General features: G+C 43.7%; 1 protein-coding gene across 1 annotated transcript in view; it reads left to right on the top strand.

Moving 5' to 3' along the window:
- The window catches only part of LOC104530202 (amphiphysin), a 65823-nt gene that overhangs the window by 41350 nt on the left and 23775 nt on the right, over window positions 1-698 (top strand). The gene's annotated exons all lie outside the window — the stretch shown is intronic.

The following is a 698-nucleotide window of genomic DNA, read 5'->3' as shown; positions in this document are numbered from 1 at the left end:
CCACCAAATTGCAGCCACTCTAGGGATGTGCTTTAATCAGCGTGGTGTAATAGATAGTTTTCTGGTTTTTGTCTATCAGTGCTGCTCTTTTACATTGCAATCTACTGCCTCCAGATGTTGCAAGCCACATAGCTTTTCCTTAAACTGCTTAGTTTAGTCACTTTCATTCTTTAAATTAAAATTGCTCTAGTAAAATATAAATTTTGTGTTTTCTCATCAAGTCCGCCTTTATCTTTTTCATCTTGTGTTTTTTTCTTTGCTTTTCTGTCTGCTTAAAGCCTGATTCTTCAAAAAGTCTTTCCCTGTGTAACCTGGTCATGGAGGAAACCCCAAACAGTGGGTCATCAGAAGATGCTAACAGATCTCAAACTGATCTAGGTTCACTCAACTGGGGCCTAGATGTTAGCACACCCAGTTTCAGCCAGGAAATTACTGCAGGCAGTTCTTTGCTTTTCCCTGGGGCAGAGCAAACCTCAAACGAATCCACAGGTACTCTGCCTGCCAGTGTCTGGCCTGCTGTAGGTGAGCAGGAGGATGCTGCACCAGGGTCAGCTTCTGTAAATGAAAACCAGAAGACTTCACTGGAGGACCAGTTGGATGCCAGAACTGTCCCATGGGAAGATGTGGTGACCAACCAACCTTTAGAGAACATAACCAGTTTTGAGACACCCATCCTGGGAACGGATAGCTTGTTGGAT

This window comes from Antrostomus carolinensis, unplaced genomic scaffold, assembly GCF_000700745.2.
Source record: "Antrostomus carolinensis isolate BGI_N321 unplaced genomic scaffold, ASM70074v2 scaffold21540, whole genome shotgun sequence".
Classification (NCBI taxonomy): Eukaryota; Metazoa; Chordata; class Aves; order Caprimulgiformes; family Caprimulgidae; genus Antrostomus; species Antrostomus carolinensis.
This window is presented reverse-complemented; position numbering and strand designations above follow the sequence as displayed.